This window comes from Euprymna scolopes, chromosome 7 (genome assembly GCF_053919585.1).
Source record: "Euprymna scolopes isolate OS-2025 chromosome 7, ASM5391958v1, whole genome shotgun sequence".
NCBI classification, from domain to species: Eukaryota; Metazoa; Mollusca; class Cephalopoda; order Sepiida; family Sepiolidae; genus Euprymna; species Euprymna scolopes.
The window spans coordinates 59,109,592-59,133,998 of record NC_136488.1 but is presented as its reverse complement, the minus strand read 5'-3'; the positions used below and the strand labels follow the sequence as shown (position 1 = coordinate 59,133,998).

General features: G+C 34.1%; 1 protein-coding gene and 1 pseudogene across 2 annotated transcripts in view; one reads left to right on the top strand and one right to left on the bottom strand.

Moving 5' to 3' along the window:
* The window catches only part of LOC145279748 (heparan sulfate glucosamine 3-O-sulfotransferase 5-like), a 699,453-nt gene that overhangs the window by 513,195 nt on the left and 161,851 nt on the right, over positions 1-24,407 (bottom strand). The window lies entirely within an intron of this gene.
* LOC145280419 (5S ribosomal RNA) lies at positions 12,877-12,993 on the top strand (annotated as a pseudogene).

Sequence of the window (24,407 nt, the reverse complement as noted above, 5' to 3'; positions counted from 1 at the left end):
ATATGGAATAACAAAAATAAAAACAATATATAACTGGTAAAGATATATGTGCGAGGGCGTGTGTATTGTCAGCGTGGAAATATAAATATTTGATTAGTAAGAAATGAAAAATATATACTTAGTAATAGAATGATAAAATATGGTTTGAAATTAAGTAAAACTATATTGCTTGTAAAGAGTTAATAATATATATTTTTCAAAGAAGTAAAAATATATAGCCAGCAGGGAAGTTAAAATATACGACTTGCAACGAAATAAAATATATAACTAGTAAGGATGTAAAAACATTAAGGCTTGCAATGAAGTAAAATAATAAAGATGGCAAGCTTCAGCCTCTCTCCCACCGACGAAATGTTGCATCCCTCTGCCTGTTTTACTAGTATTTTAAAGGTGAATGCTCTGACGAACTGCAAGTACTTGTGCCCTCACGACGTAAATACCCTCGACAAACCCGACATACAGCTAAATCCCACCCCACACGGTAGAGATCTCTAGATGTAAGAGAGCTTTCTACTCCAATAGTTTCTTCCCCAGAACCGCTAGACTTTGGAATTCCATTCCGCCTCCCTGCTTCGCCAACTGTACTTACATGCAGAAGTTCAAGTGTAACGTGAACCGACATCTTGCTGCCCAACTCCCTATATAGTACCCCAGTAGTTGTTGCCCCTGCTACTAGCCCCCCCTACACCAAAGTGGCAATGTACCTTGTTATGGGTGAAAATGTAATAATAAAATAAAATTAAATAAAAAATAGGTAAGAATAAGTGGTATAAAAATTAAAGCAGAAAACAAATAGTCGCAAAGAAAGTAAATAAAGTTGTACATAAAAATAAAAAAAGTAATTGCTTGTATACGCATAGTTTGCAAGAAAATAGCATCTAAACAAATAATCAATGAGGTTAAAGGACGGTGAATAAAGATGAAATGTCTATGATTGAATTTTCATACCGGTGTCAAGTAGAAGAGTAAGAGTATATGTTGAAGATCGAGTAAATGCTCCACTCTTTTCGTAATGCATCAGTAACTTTAACGAAACATATTGAATATACCTATTAAAACTGAAGTAGTTGTTTGAAAGTAAATATATAATCATATTTCTAACAAAAAGATATACCACTTTATATATTTCCGATCAAGTAAAAATGTATTGCTAGTAAGGATATAAAATATATAGTGTGCAATGAATTAAATAGTAAAAATTAGAAAATAAAACATAGAAAAGAGGTAAAACATGGAAGTAATAATATATAAAGACCCATAGTTTGTACGGGAGTATCACACAAACACGCACTCCCCATATATATATATATATATATATATATATATATATATATATATATATATATATATATATATATATAAGCGAGATAAGACACTGATAGAATTCAGATGAAAAATCCTGATAGATATTACTTTCCATACAATTTTCTCCATATAATTATCCACAGCCACTTCAAAAACTATTTTCAATAATTGTGCTGAAAAGCAAAATAGCGTCCATTCGTAGCTGAACATTTTGCTAACTGCATTTCATTTCCTCTGATGATATTAGCCATTGTTGAAAATCCATGGATTAAGGAAATTAAAATGACCCCTTCTATATATTACTTTTGTCAAACAATAAATTCTTAAATCGAATATATGTCTCTACATGTTAGTTTTTCAGAATTTAAAATTTAACCACGAAACATATATATATATATATATATATATATATACATACATATATATATATATATATATATATATATATATATATATATAAGAGCCTTGAAAAAATGTATAGTTAGTGCGGAATCAAAATATGTAGGAAGTAAAAATATAAATAACTTGTATAGAAATAAAATGAAAATTATTTATACGAATCAACATGTTATAATGTTTTGGCTTGCTTGATTCTCATGTATATATATTGATTTCCTCGAATATTTTTAGAGGAAAAGGGGCTCAAACAGAAGTGAACACAATGTCGCATGACTTAAAGAGCTAGGGGGGCGAGAGAAGTGGGAATTTCGTTAGGAATAGTTAAGCAAAAAACACATGTAAAGGATGACTTAAGAAATAACGAAAAATTATCGAGTTAGGTAAACGTGTCCTGGAATGTTCCCTACCCACAAATACACCATGCTACTAGCAAAATCGAACACAATAAATAAAGGATCATTGTCAAAAATAAAAATTGTTGTCGTTTCTCTTATTATTTGGATACTTTCGACTACTCTGTTTTTTTATCAACAACACCCCCATATATATATATATATATATATATATATATAGATAGATAGATAGATAGAAAGATAGATAGATAGATAGAAAGTTTCAAGAATGCAGATGAAGCTTGGTTGAAATTTTATATATATATATATATATATATATATATATATATATATATATATATATATATATATGTTGTTGATAAATGAAATGAATGCCGGCTGAATTAACTGGAAAGGTCCTATTTGTGAGTCGAATAAAACTTTTGTAATAAATTTAGAATTTCAATTTCTTTCGACGCGCTGATGAAGCCCAAGTGTGTGTAAGTTACTAAAGAATTAAAAACCTTCGAAAATGAGTAAATACTGCTGCATTTATCCCTTTTAATGCGGTACCTTGAAATATATATATATATATATATATATATATATATATATATTAGTTTTTTCTTTACACAGGAATCACCACTTATAAAGACTCGAGGACCACTCGGGATAAGGGTTAATGGGTATACATTAGTCATTGTGATTATAGCGTAGTAAACATAAGTATTGGAATTTTGTAAATATGATTACTTAAGGGGACGGTTCATCAAGAACTTGTTTACGTTGGATTTGAAGACAATCAGATTGCAGTCCTAGAAAGCAGGCAATGGGAAGAGAGTTCTACAGGCGTGCAGTTCTTATAAAGAAGCTTTGTTCATGGAATCTACATTTAGGTTTAGGCACAGATAAAGAGCGTGTGAAATTATTGATAGTGGTTTTGGCTAGATGAGTGTTTTTCGCGAAAGTTGTGCGAGAGTGGCATAGATTGCGGTTCAGCTGAGCACTTGCCATGAAAATAACGATAAAGCACAGACAGGCTCGCAACGTATCTTCTGTGAGAAAGAGTTTGCATGGAAGAGAAAAGGGGCTTCGCTCACTAAGCTAAGAAGTCTATTTTGAACTCTGTCAAGGTAAGATAAGCTGCTTCTAGCAGCTTCTGCCAAAATGTGGCAACAGTACTCCATCGTTGGCCGTACTTGGCTTTTATATAGGTAGAGAATTGCATCAGGAGTGTGATATCTACTGGAGCGGTAGTAGGACCCCACTATTTTACCAGCGACCTTGGCAATGGATTTGATATACACGAAGGTCAATCCCAGAAGCTTGTCAAAACATTGAGCCTCCCCAAGACGATACCCATTCATTTCAACCGATGCCAGATTGGCATCAGAGCGTAGATGGTGTAGAGATAGAAGCTTTGTTTTAGATGCATTATAATAACCAGCCACCTCTTTCCCCATTGTACCAAATGCTCAAGATCAGAGGAGAGCGAATCAGAAAGAACTTGGTCGTTTACGATCTTTGATGTGCTACCATAGATTGCAGTGTCGTCAGCATAAATGTCTACGAATTATGTAAGGATGTGATTCGGAAGATCATTAATATAGATCAGGATGGACCCCTGAGGGACCTCAGCGTTAATACCGAGAGCTTCTTATTTCTGCCTGTCAACGACTACTCTCATGAGCCAATCAGAGAAAAATGATTTAATAATTGAGAAGACATGCCCAGCTATTCCATAGCTGGAGACCTTCTGAAGTAAACCTTTGTGTCATAACTTATCAAAAGTCTTTGATATGTCAAGAGCATTGCACTAGAGAGGAAGCCCCTATCGAGAGATTCGCTAATCTTATGTGATATAACCGCAAGCACGTCTGCTGTAGATCTAGCAGAACGGAAAACATATTGCACGGCCCTAAGAAGCCTGTTCCCACTTTTCGCCAAAATATTTGAGTCCATAATTAACCAAGCTCTAGTTCATCACCTTACAGATGCTAAACTTCTGACCGACCAACAATACAGATTTAGGCAAGCCCGTTCCACGGCAGACATCCTAACTGTAATCTCTGAGCGTATATACCATTCACTTGACAAAGCAAGCGAGGGTAGAGCGGTAGCTCTCTATATATATTTAAGGCTTTTGACAGGGTATGACATGAAAGTCTTCTCAGGAAAATCAGATCATACGGTATCACTGGAAGAATACTTAACATAATTAAATCCATCTTAGATAAGAGAAAAATCCAGGTTGTCATCGATGATCGTACATCTAAACAATATGATATAAATGCGGGAGTGGCTCAGGGGTATATCCTTGGACCTCTATTATTCCTGATATTCATAAATGACCTCCCTGACAAAATTGTCTGTGAGATGGGTATATATGCTGATGACACCACGCTCTATAACCGACACGACAGAAAAACAAATGAACACATATCTAGAGAAATGGCAGAAACACTACAGGACGACCTACAATCTGTAGCGGAATGGGGACAAAAATGGATGGTCACATTCAATGCTGCCAAGACTAAGCTGGTTTCCTTCAATAACTACAAGAAATCCTTTTCTACCACCAATAGCAATGGCCAACGACTCTTTATCTGAAAGTACATCTTTTAAATTCCTCGGCCTAACGTTCATAGGAAACATGAGTTGGGAAAATTAGATTGATAGAATTGCCAGGACCGCTGCGAAAAAGGTAGGTTCTCTCTACCATGCTAGAAAACTACTAACGCCCGAAAGTACCCTGTACCTCTATAAGGCCACCATTCGCCCATGTATGAAATATTGTTGTCATATTTGGGCTGGTGCATCTGCTACTAGTCTCTCACTCTTAGACAGGGTTCAAAAGAAAGTCGCCAATAAAATAGGTCCTGAACTGTCATCTAAGCTCCAGCCTCTGTCCTATCGAAGAAATGTAGCATCCATCTGTCTGTTCTAAAAGTATTTTAATGGTGAATGCTCTGACGAACTGCAAGCACTTGTACCCCTTCGACGTAAATACCCCCGACAAACCCGACAAGCAGCAAAATCCCACCCCTTCACAGTTGAGATCCCTAGATGTAAGAGAGCCTTCTACTCCAGTTGTTTCTTCCTTAGAACCGCTAGACTTTGGAATTCCCTTCCGAGTTCTTGCTTCCCCAACTGTACTGACAGGTAGAAGTTCACGTGTAACGTGAACCGACATCTTGCTGCCCAACTCCCCACATAGTACTCATGTGGCTTATGTCCCTGATATTAGCCCCCTACATCAAAGTGGCAAGGTTCCTTGTTTGGGGTGAAATTTAAATTAAAAAAAAAAGAAATTGTAATAAAATAAAAAAAGATGGTTGACTACTTCTCTATTTAAAACAGATTCCAGCAGCTTACTCATGATGCACACGAGACACTGCTTTGTCCTAAGAGGAAGATGACGGATCACATGAGTTCTTAAATACAGGGCATACTGATGAGATTTTCCAAGCTGTTTGGAAGTATTTCTAACTTTGTAAGTATGGGCGCTAGTTTTGGTTGAATCTTTTTGAGCACTATAATTGGAATGCCATCAGGGCCAGTTGCTTTACTTGAATCAAGGTTTTTGATTTGCTTGGCAACATCACGTACAGGTATTTGTATGTCGCATAGCGTGTTTTCAGATACACGAGGAAATACTGGGGGTTGATGGCCTTGGTCATAAAGGGTAGAATTAGCTGCAAAGACCTTGGCAAAGAGTATAGCTTAGTCTGATGCCGACGAGATTACATCAGATCCATTGATGATAGTTGGGATAGAGCACACACTTCCGTTCAGGATTCTGTTTACTATTTGCCCGAACTGGTGGGAACCAAGTCGCTGCTCAGCTACTTTGGACTTGACGGACTGAGCATACAACTCTTTCGCATTCTTTATTACTTTTTTGCAAAGGGTGCTGGTGGACCTAACGGCGGCTTTATTCTCAGTACATCTATGACGTTGGAAGCAATGGAAAAAAACGATTTCTGTGTGCAATGGCAGTAGCACATTCTGGAGAGAACCATGGCTGGCTGTTAGGTTTTTGCTGGAACATTTTCGAGACTATGAAAACGTCTATACCTACAATTAACCATTCAGTCAGGTCTGATATTATAGAGGACACATCCTTTTTAAACATTGAGCGCAGAGGTAGATCTGATATAAATCTGCGGAAGCTATCCCAGTCTGCCATAGAGTATCGATCTACTGTACGATGGGGAGGTACATCTAAGGACTTATTACATTTCATTTTTATCTTAACTGATAAAACAGAGTGGTCAGAAGATCTCAGTTGAGCCATGAACATAGCTCAGTGCAAGTTGTGAGTAAAAGGTCTAGAGGACGTGCATAATGGCCGCCAGTATCGGGGACACGGGTGAGTTCATGACCAATCTGAGCGAGGTCATAAGCAATGGAGAAATCATGACTTAACTTCTTCTCGTTATTGGTCTTGTTTGAGTGGATTAACCATTCCGCATTGTGAACATTGAAGTATCCAAAAGTTAGTTCAAAGAGGCAGCATTGGGGTTCAACCAGTGCATAATCTAACTTCTAGCAGCATTCTCTCCCTCCACAATTTCGTCTTACGGTTGCCTTGTTTCTTAGAACCTTTGTGTTTACAACCATGACATGGTGGTTGTCTTTTTGTATTTGAATATCACCAGCGTACTAAATTGTCTAAATCGAAATAGTTTTAAAGAATTTAACAATTAGATGACCATTTGTCGATATATTCGAATTATAACAAACTATAATCGGTTTGTAAATCAAATATTATAACTCTAAACGTATTAGATATTAAAATAAATTAAGCATTAAATAACAGTAGTAAAGCATGCATAACACATTACGAACGGACAATGGTGAAGTTACAGGTTCACCCTCCTTTTTTCGGGGAGGGGGGAACAACAACAACAACAACAACAACAACAACAATAATAATAATAATAATAATAATAATAATAATAATAATAATAATAATCCCCGAAATATGTCGCCGAAAAATGTGAGAAAGCCTCCTACTCTAATAGCTTGTATTCCCAGACTTTGAAATTCTTTTCCAGGTTCCTGCTTCGTGACTGTACCGACATGCTGAAATTCAAGTGTAATGTATCTTGCTGCTCAACTCCATACAAAATACTCGTGTAAATTATGCCCCAGATAGTAGCCGGGTGAAAATGCAATAAAATGATATTTCACTGCCGATGCATCCATCTACCTATGTAAGAATCGAATATGTCCTAAAATAGAGTACTGTTGTCACATGCAGGAAAGATCTGCTCGGCGCGACCAACCCCTTTCCAACAGAAGAGACGTTGCGAGTTTGTCTCTGCTCTATCGTTTTTGTTTTGTTTTCATGACAAGTGCCCGTCTGTGTTACACTCTATGGTCTCGCCTTGCCAAACGTTTACAAAAATCATTATCAATAATTTCCCTCACACTCTATCTGTGTCTAAATCAAAACGCAGATTCGACGAGTGAAGCTTCTTTCCTAGAACTGGACTCTGTTCGCTGGCCTACTTTCCAGCTGACTACAATATGGAAATATTCAAGTCCAATGTAAACAAGTTCTTGTTCTGTTCTCTTAAATAATCAAATTCTACCCAATTTCCACTACTAAGGATTATTATGCTACCATTTTACACTCGATAACACTTATCCTTGAGTAGCCTATAAGCCTTGATAAGTGATGACTCTATTGTATAATAATAATAATAATAATAATAATAATAATAATAATACAAAAACAGGTGCGACTCCGTAGAAAAAGTAGTATACTGGAAACTCTGCAAACGATTACGTTTCGAACGTGCAGACAAATAATATAGGCACAAACTTAAAAGAGTATTAAAAAACAAAAATCACAGAAAACTTTGGGAGATGAATGTACAAACATACAAAAATGATTCAGGCAAGGATACCGGAAATTATAATAATTAACAAGAATAAAATAAACTGTCAAATTGTAGAATTGGTCGTCCCAGCAGTCTACAAGATGAAGATCATAGAGACGGATACACGAACCAAATACGCAAAACTTGTCAAGAGACTGAAAGGTATATGGAATACGAAGCACGTCAATATAATACCAATAATTGTAGGAGAATCACGAACATCTAAAAAGCTGGAAAAAAGACAAGAAGAAACTGGAATCACCCAGAAGAGAAGACTGAGATTATACAATGGGCAGCAATGAGTAACACAGCTGAAATCTTTAGGAAAATCATCAATTCTGAAACTAACCTGCGTAAACTACAAGCACGAAGCAGCCACATGGAAACTACAAAAAAGATAGAAGAAACACCACATGACTTCAATGAAAAGTGTTAAAAAGTCTTATAAATTGTGCCCTCTCTCGCGAAATAGTCATAGAGTGTCAAGGAAGAGAGTACTAACCAGACCTCCACTCGAAAAACGTAGAGTGCATTGAGAGATTTTTAGTAAACTAAATCCTCGAGAAAACTAATACGAAAAATTAATGGCTGTTGCGATGATACAAAGATTATTGAATGAAGTGGAGAGTACTGAAAATCTGTGGAGATTTGCTGTTACCCAGTATCTAGGAAATTTCTTAAGATGACCTGTATGAAAATTCCTAGTGAGTAGGTAATAATAATAATAATAATAATAATAATAATAATAATAATAAGAAGAAGAAGAAGAAGAAGAAGAAGGAGGAGAAGAAGAAGAAGAAGAAGAGGAAGAGGAAGAAAAAAGAGCAACTACACCAACAAAGACAATAATATTAGTAAATAAAAGAGAGGTGTAACAAGACGAGGAATAGGAAACCCATCGCAGGTTCAAGTTTAACAATGAAGATGTTGAAAGAAAATGCCTTTCCTAATGTTGAAACTTACTAAAATATTGTGTTTCTTGCATCGTTAATTGAACGACTCAATTTCATACAATCGTCTCTCGTTTTCATTCATGGGTCGCTGCAGAGGCGTTGAGTTACGAAGCAACATGCGATTCTCGATTGTTTTTTGGGCCTTCGTTGCTTTGAATAGAGCTAATATGAAAAACAAGACAAAATAAAACTAAAAAAAATGAAACTGCGTATGTCACGTAATGCAAACATTCACAATGGATTTGTGCCAATTTGGTGCCGTTTAAAAATAAGTATCGTATCTAATATTGTTCAATTTTCAAATTTGTACTAGCTTTGACCTGAACATATACAATTCTTCAGTAAGATTTTAAAGGCCGGGCTATAAGATAACTTATCAAACTATGATTGTGAATCGCCACTTTCCTTGCTTTATTTTTTTACGATGTTACTGGCACTATAATAACTTAATAATTTCGTTAGAGTTTATTTAAAAAATGATTTAGTCCAGCCCGAATGACTGTTAATATGTAAAACCTTATCAATTATGACTTCGGAATTTAATAGTCAGTTCTCAACTGTCTGACAATGTGAACTACAAACCGTAGCCCATATTAGAAAACCGGTGTATAAGAAGTCTGGGCTGTTACCATTATGTTCAGATGGACGAGATCATTTTCTGAGTTCGGATTGGCTGCTAGCCCACCAGTACATAAACTATTACACCATTTCTTGCTTGAATTAAGAAATATTTATACACGAAACGTTGATGAAAATAAGTGTCACTGCCTGCGTTTCATGAGTCGCCGACATTAAGGGGTACCCATGTTAATTAACCGTTAAGTAATCGCGCCTCTCTAGAATATGTATTGTATAGTTTTTAAATGAATTATATGTATATATATATATATATATATATATATATATATATATATATATATATATATACAGATTTATGGAGAAATAGATAGGTTGATAAATAAGAACAAAGAGAGAGAGAGAGAGAGAGAGAGGGGAAGAGAGAGATAGGTAAAAATATAAAAGGAACTTATATAATTATAATCAGATTCGTATGAGGAAATTTTGCTTGGAGCCAAGTAAGCAAGCTTCCCTAATTAGTGATGGTAAAAAAAAATCGATGTTAGTTACACAGAAGAGTGGAGCTTAAAGAACTGGAGTTCAACGATTTAAATAATATATCAAACAGATTCTAAAAATGAAAGAGAAAAAATTAACTGATTTGGAGAATGGTTTTTAGATCCTGTCGAAATTATATATTTGATTTCTCTCTCACAAAAACAGATCATTTGCTTGGAATAAACACACACGCATATATATTTAATAAATTCCATAGCCAAACAACGTTGCAGCCCACAAGAGCCATGATAGCCAACGAACCGGAAGTACAAGACTCCAGTTTCGCTCTCATTTGGGCTCATTAGTCAGACACATCCGAACTAAGGATTCGAAACCCGAGCCTCTTGCATGCGAGCCAAGCACTCTGCTAACTGAGCAAACGCCCCGCACACAAGAAATTCGATTAACTAAAAGATATCAAGCAAGCCGCAACGAAATCCGACCGTGAATATATATATATATATATATATATATATATATATATATATATATATATATATATATATATATATATATATATATATATATAATTTCTCTTTTCATGCATATACTCTTCAGAAAATTAATGATTCTCTGCTTAGGTAGAAAAATACATGACAAACAAGAAAAGAGAGTATCATGACATAATAATAACCGTTTTCCTACATAACGAAACGAATCTATACAAGTTGTATTGAAATTGTAATATGTTGAAAGAGCTGTTTTGCATGAAAAAATACATATTTGAATCTTTGAATATAACTATACTGTTATTCTTTTATATGTGCTCTGTTGTTAGATTTAACATTCATTCAGCTTCTAAACAAAAAAGATTGGTATACACAAAGAGTGAAATATAATTGAAAAACATATTCTACCAACATAAAATTATCTCTCCCTCTCTCTCCCTCCCTCTCTTTCTATCTCTCTCTCTATATATATATGTGTGTGTGTGTGTGTGTGTGTGTATGTGTGTGTATGTGTGTGTGTGCACGTATGCATATGTAAAATATATATATCTATATATATTGACTATTGGTATTATATATTTATACATCTTATATGTAGCTCCATCATATATTTCTATAACACATATGAATAATAGAATATATATATATTTAAGTTACATACATATTAAAAATATACATATTAGCACGTGCGCGCGCACACACACACACCCACACATATATATCCATATGTATATGTGTGTGTGTCTGTAAATTTCTAACGGTGTCCTCGGAATAACATAAAATTATCACCAAATCTGTTTTCATCTGAGAATTTCAGAAGAATTCGAATAAAGAAAGCAATGGTACCATTACTCAGAAAGAACATGAAGAAGCGAATAGATTTACAGAACTTGTAAAACGCAAAAAAATAGAGTTTATCGAAAAAAGAAACAAAAATATATAGTTACGAATGATAAAAAGAGTCAATGAAAAGTCGATTAAAATATACATTTACGAGTGATAAAAAACTCGATTAAAAATTAGGATGATAAAAGGCAATGTTAGTAAAACCAGTCGTATACTGGTTATGCTAAACATTTCAGCACATTATTGCTACTTTCAAAATTAATGCTATGTATATTTTAATCGACTTTTCATTGATTCTTTATCATTCGTAACTATATATTTAACTTCTATTTTTTATATTTTATCTCCACCTGATGATGATTCAAGAAAGAATCGAAAGCGCTCGTGTGAACCATGGAACATTTGTAAATACCTTCCATCTTGAGGTTAAAAAAATCTTACGAAAGATCGAAAAAATGAAAAAAAAATCATTAAGCAAGGTATCTCTGTTGTTTTTAATAATGTTTGCCTGAATATATATATATATATATAGAGAGAGAGAGAGAGAGAGAGAGAGTGAGAGGGAGGGAGAGAGGGGTAGAGCGTGATAAGAGGAGGAGAAAGCAATGAATTGACTAAAAAAACAATTACTATAATATAATGTGCATCGCACAGCGTTTTTATAAAGCTCCAAATGGCAAATTACCTTCACCAGCACGGTTGTAAATATTTTGTTTGTATTAAAGAGACATAACTAATGGCGTATGCAGAAACAACAGAAGAAAACAGAACTATATTGCGATTATTACTGTGAAAGAATAATGATTGTTACCGTAAAAGAATAACAATTAAAAAAACGACAATTCAAATTGGAGTGACATTAATAAAGAATAAAAGAAAAGTGAAATGTTTTTGGGACTGGTAAGTTCGGGGAAAATACGATAGAACGCAGAGCATGATTAACTTTTTGGTTTTAGTCTTACGAATAAACACACTTCATAATTAAATAGTGTAATATAATTTTCTCTACTATATATATATATATATATATATATATATATATATATATATATATATATATAGATAGAGAGAGAGAGAGAGAGAGAAAGGAAAGTGACAGAGAGAGAGAAAGAAAGAAAGCGAGAGACAGAGAAAGAAAGCGAAAGAGAGAGAGAGTGAGTGAGTGTGTGTGTGTGTGTGAGAGATAGATAAATAGAGAGAGAGAGAAAGAGAGAGAAAGAGAGAGGGGGGGGAGGTGGTGTTCGATCAACACTCCTGGAGAGCCATGATTTAATATACTTTTTTGCTTTCAAATCCCCGAAAGCGTGTTTTATTGTAAACGACTAATGATCGCCGAAAACAGGATTTTTTTTTTTTTAGTTTGACACAGTAGGTTTGTTCGGCGACAGCAAGATATTAAATGACTTATTAACAAAATAATTTTCTAGAGAAAGGACTAAAATTAAATTTTTATAAAATTTTGTTATATATAGTTTTTAAGATTAAAAAAACTTCCACGATCATATATATATATATATATATATATATATATATATATATATATATATATATATATATATATATATATATATATATATATATATATATACACGGCATAATCACGTTGATACACCGGTTCTCGTCAGATCACCGAAGTTAAGCAACGTTGAGCCTGGCTAATACCAGATAGGTGACCATTTGGGAATTCTAGGCGCTGTATGTGCTCTCCGCTTATCTCGGCATTGTTTCCAGTCGTCTTGTACCTCAACTTGCCATTGGTATGCAACAATGTCGACTCAGGAGAGGCGTGGTTAGAGGTTGCGCAACTCTTGCCACACAATTTCACGCGCAGGCACCCTTACAGTGGGTATCCATAGTCTGTCAAGACTGAAGGAAGCCTTCATATATATGCATATATATACATATATATATATATATATATACATACATATATATACATATATGCATACATATATAAATACATGCACACACACACACATACACACACACACACATATATATATATATATATATATATATATATATATATATATATAGGCACTAGTGTTTCATCCTTTCGAGAATCATCAATGCAGGGAGTCATGATCATAGTCGGTCGAGGAGTTCGAACTTTACCACGAAGCCATCTCCGATTCAATTAGCAAGGAACATACTCGTCGACCGAGGAATTAGTTTTAATTAACATTTATAAAGTGTAAATTTTATAAAAGTAGGTCTAGAGTAAGCAAATGCTTTTAACATAACGATTGTCATTGGACAATTTACCTTTCACCAGACTATCCATTCACGTGAAATCACCTTCTTCTTCACCATATTCTCTCTTCTTCACTTTTCTTATCAAGTAAGATCTTTGACTTACTTGCAATTTCATCAAATACTTTTGTATGCAAAATCCGATCCCGCATTTTGCTAATTCCTGCCCTCTGATTAGAAGGAACGTATTTCTTCGAAACTCCGCGGATTAAGACTATCCGCTAATTAAGTGTTTTCTTTTCAGATTAAATATGTTTTAAACTATTTTTCAAAGTGTTTTTTAACATGTTTTATTAACGATTTGCTTTTATATATATATATATATATATATATATATATATATATATATATATATATATTGTTCTATTTTTATTTCTAACTTCTTTAATTTAATTTTAGGTTTCTTCTTTATTTTTTTTTTGATTTTTGTTAATCTAGTTAAGAATATGTTTTAAAGAAAAATATACGTCTTTTTCAGATTACAATGTGCTGATTAATCAACGTTAAGAATTAGCTTTTTTTTTTCAATATTGAAGACTTTTTAAAATCTGATTTTTATTTCTTCTTTTCCAGCTTTTTGCTCACGGCTTTTCATTTCATTCTGATGAGCGAATTCGACATCTTTAATAATAAATAAAGACATAATCATACGAATATAATATCTGTTGTTTATATGGTACTGCTTGTTGTATACGTATGAAATATTTTCATCTTTAATGTAAAAGAATAGCATAAAAGGGGAGATAATTAAACCATTTTGATGTGGACGAGAAAGGCGGCGAATAATGCAATCTATAAAAATAAAAGAGTACATGTATGTATGTGCGTTTTTGTGCCGCTGCGTAAATATTTAACCGATAAACTCTTAAACTACGGATCGCATAACACTGAAATTAACAGGAAATAGTAATCATGCACAAATGATGATTTCTAACGAGTAAAATCTTTGTTTGGATGGATGAATAACGTACAGAAATACGTCATTGGAAGTTGGAATGCAAACAAGTTGGAATGCAAACTGTTCATTTCATGTTGCCGACATATTTCTATTACTTTTTCGCACGCACAAATTCATTTATAACTCGAAGTTGTTATATTTTAAAACTTTTTTTATCTATCTGTTGATAGCTTAAACGGTAAGGATCGCGACTGGAGCGCTAAATGTTTTGGTTTCGGTTCTAGCTGATTGCACCCAAGCAATTTTTGAAAACTTTTGAAATCAGTAACATATATTAGGTACAATATAATATTCAATTAAAGGATTAGCTGTGTAATAATAAATACGAAATCTGCATGAACTAAAGATACATAACAGCGTATTTTACGACCAGGCAAGGCTTGGCAAAAAACAATTCTAAGTGTAAAAGCTATAGGCCTCACAACCGTAGAAAAGTATCTCGTTTGATCCAATTTTTCACTTAGAATCGTTTTCAGTGGAAAAGTGTACTACCGCAATTTTAAAATGTTGTCTTTCCATTTGGAATTGGCTCATGTTTACAAATGAGTCATTTGGATAATTGCAATTACTATTTGATTATTTCATTGCATCTCTTCATCCGACCAATCAATAGTTTCTTTAGATTGCACTACATTTTTCATTCTTTCTTCATAGAGTCTGAACTTCATTTGGGATATCCTTCTACCATACATTTTTAGATTATCATCAACTTTTATACAAATGTCACTTCTTGCATAATATATAGTTTTCGATGCATGTGCTAACCAGCAAAGTGTATAGCCTGCCTATGAATATTTTTTTTGCTTACTGATTTTTTTTCTGAGGATAAAAGCCATTCTTTGAAACTTCACAGAATAAAGGAACATTATTTTTTTTTGTAATTTCTGATTTACAAGTTCATACTGAATTCCTTATATCAATGTCTTATCTCGAAATCTCGAATATTGAGCTTTTTATCTGGTAAGGATTGTCATTTAAATATTAATATTAATATTTATTCTTCTTTTTAGGCTATCATTCATTTTATATCCTTAAAAATATTTTGGAATATATATATATATATATATATATATATATATATATATATATATATATATATATATATATATATACTCCTAATAATTTTTTTTTGTGTATTTATATTCATATTAAAAACACCTTTTTCTATTTATTTAAAAAGGAAATACAACTTTGTTAGAGATGGGTCATGGAATTGCATTTATATGTAAAAATCAAGCTAATTTGCGTATTCTTTTAATTAATTCCCTATTTGTTTTTTTCAGTTTTCTCATGGGATCATCATCTTTAGTTAACTATTATATGTAATTATATTCATGCAGGTATTCTACATGATTTATACTTGCGTAATATTTGCGTAAAAAATTATAGTAAACATACCCTCTTTCTATATATATATTTATGAATGCGTATATATATTTGTTTGAAAAAATTGCTTACTAAACTTCCCTGTCAATATTTGGTCTACAAACATAAAATGTAATATATAGAGTATTCGAACCCATGGAAAACGTTATATTTTTGGATTTTGCCGGGTAAAATCGGTGCAAATGTGATAAAATAACAAAAAAATGGAATATTCCAGGTGAAAGTCAAACGACGGTATTACAAATATTTACGCATGACGTAATAGCTATTGGTTCATGTTTTAATTTTTAGCCTTGCAGCAAACATGTCTTCATCGCTCAGGCATTAACGAAGGAAAAAGTAAATCCCAAGCTAAACGTTTTGGTTTCGATTCTGAGTAGTGGCGAACGACTCATTTTTTAAAACATATTTTAAAATCATTACTATATATTGAGTCCAATATAATATAATAATAAGTACGAAATCTCCTTTAATCAAAATATCATATTTAAGAGTATTTTATGACCGGGCGATGCCGGGCAGCCTGCTAGTATATATATATATATATATATATATATATATATATATATATATATATATATATATATATATATACTGTAATAATTAATGCATGCCTACACACAATAGTGTTTCATCCGGTCGGGAATCATCAATGCAGGGTGTCACGATTAACGCCAGTTGATAGATTCGAACCCGGCAACAAAGCAATCTCTGATTCCATTAGCAAGGATCAAATCCATTCGACCACCGTTAACCGCGAGAAACATTGTTGAAATTTAAACATTTATTTTTAAATGTTTTAACGTTCGTCAGAGTGTTGTTCCAAAAATTAATGCATCCTATTTCTTAACTAAAACAACACATTGAAGAGCTACAGAGAAAGAAGTAGTCCCATTAAAACCACCAATTTTTTGTGCTACAGAATATATTCTTAAACGTCGTCATCAAAATTTTCAATAAACTTTTGCCAGCAATGGGATGCTGGCTGTGTATAATCGTCCAGAGTGTGCTTTAGCACTCACAACTCTGTCGCTACTGGAAAATCGATGAATCCATCTACTAACTGCACTTATATCAACTGCATCGGTTTCGTACACGTTAAATTTGGGTAAGAGCAATGTTCATCGGTTCACTTATTCTGCATAAATGAATTCAATAATGCATCTCTGCTTCTGACACACGGTCAATAATATGGGTTGCTTTCTTAGAGTTTCACAGCGTCAATATCTGTAACAGAGAGATGAAACCTTTAGACCATTTTAGTCATCACAACAATGCAAACTGCAATCTTCTCTGATCAATTCGAGAATAATAAAAAATAGGAGGCATTACTGTTGGTACACCCTAATATGTTTTGAAAATATATATGGCAATTAAACTACACAGAATTTTACGCGCTTTATCTTCATGAAGATTTTTCAAGCTATTGCATAGAATTAATGTGACCGATTTTTAAATATATTCTCGTATTATTGTGTTTGCTAGTTAGCCAATCAGATTCTTTGTTATACCCGCAGCTATTTTCAGCAGTCAATGGTCGCGCGTTTATCGGACAATGTTGACTTGAATTTTAACATACATACAATAGCCTGGCGAATTTCCACGAGTATAAAACGCAGAAATTTTTATGTAGCTTAATTGCTTTAGATGTTTTCATAACATATTATGTATCTCTACTTGAGCATTGTTGAAGTAAATGCTAAAAATCTATGCATAAAATATTATATCCCGTTATAAAGTTTTACATAGATACATGAAATATTATTATTATAATTAATAATAATAATAATAATAATAATAATAATAATAATAATAATAATAATAATAATAATGATACAAGGGTCGTTGGTACTCAATCAAAGAGAGCAAAATTATATATTTTTTATTAGTCTTTATGTAAATACAGTCATATCTTGCAAAGATGTGCAGACTGTTTCAATTATAATTGATCTCATCAGGCAAGAAGATTTAAAAATTCAAAAACTGAAAAGAATTTCAAGACCATTTTCAATTTTAGCGGAAAGAAAATCTATTTCGCCATGACTGGTTAATGATCTTATGAATTTAATTTAATTTCAAAAAAGAAATTTCAGTCAAAGAAAGTGGGGGGTAGAAAGATATTTTTTTTGGGGGGGGGAGGGTTAGAGAGAGTGGTGAGAGGCGAATAGAAGATATAGAGGAGGTATGAATTTACTAAGAGAGAGAAAGGGAGAAGGGAGGACTGAAAACAGTTGACATGTAACAAACGAGGGTGTCAGGAAGACGATATTAACACTTTTATAATTCAAGTCATTTAAAAGTGTCTCGACTGTGAAAAATAGGTTAACTGATTTTGCGTCATATTGTCTATTTATAAAGCAGAACATGTGACGTTTAATTTTTTATTTGTTTATGTATTTTTTAAAAATTATATCTTTTGTTTTGAAATTAACGCTGACTTTGTCAGTTATATTAAATTGGATATTTATTTATTTAATTTATATCGTAATAAATTAAAATACTTAATCTTATCAAATACTATTTTAGCTTTTATGTTTCTATATATGCACATGCATATGCATATATACACACACACATAAACAAAATAAGAGACTTTTGCCTTGGATGAACGAATATAAAAGTTGTTGAAAAGGGAAAGAGAGGGAGAAAGAGAGGGAGAGAGAGAAAGAGAGAGAGAGAGAACTGGAGAGAATGATATTCACAATTGTTTTAGTCGTTTATAGACAAAAACAAAACACAATAGGTATTCAACATTAATAATACAATATATAAGCTGTCAACAATAATACAATTTACAGAAATAACGCAAGCTGCTAACAATAGAGAAGCGTTCGTCATATTCGTATTTATAATGATAGCAAAGTATCTGAATTAGAACACCAGCGCGCATTTTTTGTACTTTAATAACGTTAATAGCTAAGCATCCTGTTGTAGTCTAGAACAGTCACTAAAAGAAAACACGGACGCGGATACACGTTAAAAAAAGTAATTTGTATTAAGATACAACAGAATATACATATAACAACAGTCGTAGCACGTATCGCCAATATGGCTTAATATGAAAATACACAGGCCATACTGAGAATTAGTACGTTTATACTGTTCGGAAGTATTCATATTCTGTGCATGGGTGAGTCCTCATAACACATGCGGATGGAGTCCTTTCAGCACATTAAAAATTTATCCTTATTGAGTTATCAGTACAGCTTAAAGAAAAAATCGATTAGGCAAAGCAATACAAGTTGGGAAAATATTATATTCTACGGGGGGAAAAAAGTGGAAAATAGTTGGTTAACTGATGAATTTCTTACCGAGGTCGGGTGCTAGGTTTTCATTCGCAACTCAACCTCCGTAATCTCAAGTAATCTAGAATTTTTTCTATTAGATAAAAGGAAATATGAGGGCGTTCCAAAAGTATTACATTTTTTTATTCAGTCCGAATGGATTAGAAAGGATTGCAAATTACATGGCTATGATGGCTGAACTTATGCATTCATAACCTGAAAGTCTAGTCTCTCTATTACAAATATGGACGGTGTGAGAATCTAAGAAAGTAATCTCTGTTATAGATGGTGATCAGAAGATGCGTCACTGAATTCTTAAGAATGGTGCTGACTACGTAGAAAAATAAATTCTAGAGTAATAAAGGTCGCTCGTTCCAATGGTACCATTCCCACCTTTGTAGCTCTTCAACTTTTAAAGTTAAAAAACAAAAAATAGGAAGAGTTACTTCTGGAACGACCCTCGTATGACAAGTCGCGCTCAGGATGCTAATGCTGAGCCATTGTTCATCGCTGGTAAAAGTGCATTGATAATGATAGTGACTATGCAGAAAAATAAGTTCTGGAGAATAAAAAGTTGCTAATTTTAATGGTACCGCTCATGTTTTAGTGACTCTTTAACATTTTGAGTTAAAATATAGGAAGCTTTATTTTTGGAACAACCTGCATACATGAAAAAGATAAAAGATTAAGCGCTACATGCATAAGTATGGATATAACAATCACATAGAGATGACAGTCTAATACAGTGTGGTTGTATCGTGACATGCCGCTGGGACAATATTGGCTATGATAATAATAATAATGTGTCGCCCCGAAGCTATTACTTAACTCAGAATCATCATCTGATTAATGCTTTGTTATGAATAATACTGCTGTAAAAACAACAGCTGCTTTATTATCAACAGATTTTTGTTCTGGTGAGTCGCCTTGGAGAGGAGTGGAAGTATAGACCCCACTACGCGGGACTTCCTCAACAGCTACGTCACACTCGACGCGCCACACCAGGTACTATGTTGAATTGATCTACAGGGTGGACTAATAAAAGTATTGCCATAAAAGAAAACAACACTACAGCTTTATTTTAATATTTTTATTGAAAAAGTCAATTCAGATAACTTGATTATTTAGTATAGCTGATATCTAATCAATGTAACCGCCTTCAGCCTCAATCACTACCTCGGTACGGACCTGGAACTTGGAGCATGCCTTTTCCACAAACACCGGCGGGAGCTCGGTTAATACTCGGCGGATATCGGCGATCAGGCTAACTTTAGTGTTGTGGGAGGTCATGTTGGTGATGTTCTTGATGTATAAGCAAACTAAGTAATCCAGCGTGTTCTGGTCGGGGAAAGAAGGGGCCAGTGAGAAAAGAGTACAAATTCGTAGCACTCATTCTGAAGCCAAGGCTGTATCTCTATTTGGACATGCGGGCCGACACGTAGGGTCTGCGAGCAGCAATCTGATTGCACCAGGGAACCACCACACTCTTCAGCAATCCAGGTACACGACTCTAAAGATGTGAGGTGGCATGGTGTGCCCTCTACTTGCAACCACACCAAAGACCATAACCGTGGTCGGAAACTTTGTTTCCGTCACCACGGGTTCGTCTCTGTTATTCCTAACAATACAGCGATGCATTTTGAGTATGCTGGCAATAGTTCTGTGACCATAACTGGGATCGGTAGAGAGCATGAGTTATACAGTGGCGCATCTCTGATCTCGCTCGTTGAACATTGTGTAACTTTTAGACATGATAGAACGCTTCTACCGCTTTTGGGTCAACTAGTAGATGGTCTGCAACAACAAAAAAGAAAACCGGTTTTCACCAAACAGAAATAGAATCATGTCTTCTTGGGTGACAATTTTATCGTTTTACTCCGTGGCTTCTTTAATATTCAAGGAAAAGCTATAGACCTGCTTATGGTTTGCCAATCAAACAGGAATTCCAATGAAGTTTACTGGTATTTAAATATTGGTTGTTAAAAATTACATTTTATTCATTATTAATTGTTGTTATTTATTCAATATATATAATATTTTATTCGAAAATGTAATTATAAACATTATAAATACGTTTGTTCTATAGCACAGAATGATTAGCTGTCAGAGGTCATATGCATATTAACAGTAGTCATTCCCTACGTCACTATTTCTCTACGGTAAAACCTAACTGATTGGGCTATAATCTTCAAACTGCGTGAAATTTCGACAGGTAGAGCGAGTAGAATGTGAACGTGGTAGGGAATAGCGTTTAATATGAGGAGGAGAGGGTAATGTGAAATTGATACAATGATTTAAAGATATAGGAGACGAAATACAAACCAGAATAGAAACAAAATAAGAAACAAAATGGCGACGAACTGTAATGTTTCAGCGCGGGTTCGTGATCACTTGAACGGCCACGTGTCTGGTATCTTATTGACAAAATGGAGAGAGGTGAGAGAGTAAAACAAATAGTAGAAGCGTTAATAAACTGGAAAAGAGACGGAATTACAAGTATTGAGAGGATGAAAAGACGAAAAAGAAGTGGAAGAAGAAGGTTATACTGTGACCCAACCAACGGTAAACGTGATTACCCCGGAATAAGGGGTAGGGAGAGTTACATTAGAGCTATCGTGTTGAAATTGCCCCAAAATGGGGCCAGCGAAAGAAGAATTAGAGCCTTTTTTTAATGGCAGGTCAAAATAAAACCCAGCAAGTAACCCTGCCAGTTGGAAGAAAGATGGCGTGATCGCCGATGTGAAATACATCTTTCTTGTAACGGAAAGAACAAAGTCGAATTTATGAAACTATATTACTCTAAAAGTGATATTTTGGAGATCTAGATTGTGCTTAGAGTAGAATATTGACTCGGGGATCATCATAGGTTTCCTAGTTTTTGAGAAAATCATCGATGAGAACCCTGTTATGTGGAAAATTACCTAATTTTGATGTGGAGGAGAGGTAGCTGATTATCCAATCAGAACAAACAATTGACGGATTGGACGTTGATTGGTTTGATGGAACACCTTGGTATGTTCCGGACCACCCCAACCATGCATATATAAGCTGGTACAGATCAAGAAAAGTAAGAGTTTTTGGAAGTTTTGCAGAGTTTGCAGTAGTAAGTTTGAACTCGTGGAAAGCTGTCCACCGCTCCACACCCCGCCGTTCGGAAAGCACCTATCCTTTGATCGATCAAAAGCTAGAAATCGGTTATTCAAACCCAGACTATACCTTGTTCATGGATTATCGTAATTACCAGAAAATTTTCAAACGACATTTTATTTCTTTATTTTTGATTTTCCTGTGAAAAACTGTACAGCATTAATATTTTATTTTTCTCTTTTGTGAATAATTAATTTCATAACAAAACTACAACCAGAGTCAATGTTGTTTATTGTTGTTAATATTTACGAATGAACTTAAGAAAAATTAAACAGCAAACTTAAATGATCTTTCTTTTCAGCGCAAGAAGGAAGATTAAGGAGATCATCACTCCAACGTCATATCAACTCTATCTTCGTGCGAGCGACTGGAACTGCGTTCCAGTACCTTGGTGGATGTTCGAGCCAAACCACTTAGGACTACAATTGTAACGGTGTGAAAATCTAGGAAAAAAACGAGGAATCTCTAAAACGTTATAATACACATATATGACGACAGAAGGAATAATTAGTTGAAGAGAAAGTCAGAAAAAAAAACAGACAGCAGAGAAAGAATAAGAGAATATGAAACAGCTAGTGCGAGAGAGAGTGAGAGAGACAGAGAGAGAAAGAGAGAGAGAGAGAGAGAGAGAGGGTGAAAGAGAGAGAGATCTATCATGTCAACATGAAAGTCTTTTCCAACTGAAAATTTCATTTTGAAAATGAAAAACTGCATTTTTGAAAATCTTTATTCATAACAATACCACCCTTTGCTCATTATACGTTGATTTAACGAGATTGCAAATTCCTCGCGTTTATTGCCGTGAAACATGAATCTAATTCATGTTAAATCTCTTTTCATGAGGGTAACTACAAACAATTAAAATGGTTTTGTAATTCTCGAAATAAATGATATTCCGAGTGAACTAGGCCAGGAAAATATGCAGCATTGAGCAACATTTCCCAACCAAAATCACTTAGAAGATCTTTGGACAATAGTGCTATGTGAGAACGAACATTATCATGATGGAAGATGACTCCCTTTCTTTTAACTAAAGAAGGCCGTGTTCAGATGAGAATATTACAGAACATATGAATAAAGGTAATCGTGCTGATATGTTTAGTAATACAATATACATAAAATAAATGCCAATGGTTTAAAATACTTCTACAAACAACTATAGCAACCGCAATACATATGTAGGCAGATCAGGGTTCGAGATATGTAGACAACAGGTGGACAAATAGAGGGACAAAACAGACCCTGCAGCAATAAAAAATACTTAAAGGAGTGTATAAAACTCGATAAAGAGACGAATTCGGCAGACAAACGGCTCCTACGTCAGCCAAGAATAAAACAATGTCGAAAAAAAAAGAAAGAGAAGAGCTTCTCCTCCAGGTGTGGTCAAACCCCTTCTGATAATGATGCTGATAGCATTGTTTGAAATACTACTACTACTACTACTACTACTACTACTACTACTACTACTAATTACTATTGTTAATAAGACACTCTGAGCCGTTGATAAGATAGACTAAATAAGAACTAAGACACCTTGATCAGTAGACGAGGAAACATCTTAAATACGATACTGACAGACTCTATGTGAAAAGGATCGAAGGAGGAAGAGAACCTATAAACGTAGAAAATCACGTAGACGGCAGAATAAACAACCTAGAAAAATAAATAGGTCAGAATACAGAAAGAAAGATCACCGCAGCGAGAGACGCCGCCAAGTAGAACACTACTGGCAACGAAGAAATCAGAAGCAAAAGGACAAGAGAAGAAAAGTGGAAAGAGAAAGAACTACCTGAACGATTCATCAGAATAACAAAAGACGAGAATCATGACAACACCTGAATGGAAAGGGACACATGAACAGAGAAACAGAATCTGTACCGACAGCTTCACATATCAACGCGATCATAATTAATCACATAAAAGCTAAAATAGACAAAACAGGAGAAAAGAGTAAGTGTAAACTCTGTGCGCAAATAGACGAAACAATAAACCATATAAGAGAATGCAGGAAATATATGCCAAAAGCAATATAAGACATGCACGACTACATGGAGAAGTAAGTGTAGTGGGAGCTCTGCAGATGATTAC